This window comes from Penaeus monodon, chromosome 24 (genome assembly GCF_015228065.2).
Source record: "Penaeus monodon isolate SGIC_2016 chromosome 24, NSTDA_Pmon_1, whole genome shotgun sequence".
Taxonomy (NCBI): Eukaryota; Metazoa; Arthropoda; class Malacostraca; order Decapoda; family Penaeidae; genus Penaeus; species Penaeus monodon.
In genome coordinates, this window is record NC_051409.1 from 6,615,945 (window position 1) to 6,616,615 (window position 671).

The following is a 671-nucleotide window of genomic DNA, read 5'->3' on the forward strand; positions in this document are numbered from 1 at the left end:
GACTATATGTGCGTAAACACAATCAGTATATTGATTGTATACATATAAGACCCTGTATATCTGTAAATATACATTTGTCATTGTATAAAGATGGTATAGCTTTGAGGCAATCAGGTCCTGGGTTCTTGGCAGGTCTCCATTTTACAATCTCTAAAAAAGTGTCGGTAGCCTGATATGCGAACGTTTTTTCCCCATAAGTCATAATCTGAAATAATCATTATTGAATTGCATTTAGTGCATGTGTATTTGCAAGAAAGCAAACGCGGACGAAATGAGAAAGGAAAACAAAACTGCCTTTTCAGGCAGACTCTAAGCTACATCAGGCGATCGAATCGGCTTAATCACCTGATGAGGAGTCAAGTTAAGACTCGAAATGTCACGATCAATTATAATTTCTGATTGTTTTATTTCTAGTCTATGCACTCATTTCTCCGTTTTTTATATAATTCCTAAGACATTCCTTTTCACAGGCTGTTTCTCATGGAGCAATGACGCCAATCTTCTGAATATAACTATAGCGGCTTTCTATTCTCCTTGTGTAACTAGGCAATGGAAGTGCGATCAGCCTGTATTGCAGGATTAATGTGCAACTTTTCCAGAAACTGAATGGGCGAGGAAGTTTTGCATGTGGTGTTGATCTCTGAATAGTTTGCTGCACGCTTCTGAGATGC

The 671-nt window shown here is 38.2% G+C and overlaps 1 long non-coding RNA gene across 1 annotated transcript in view; it reads right to left on the reverse strand.

Annotated features, from left to right (window-relative positions):
* Positions 1 to 671, reverse strand: part of LOC119588525 — a 13,063-nt gene that overhangs the window by 5,772 nt on the left and 6,620 nt on the right. The gene's annotated exons all lie outside the window — the stretch shown is intronic.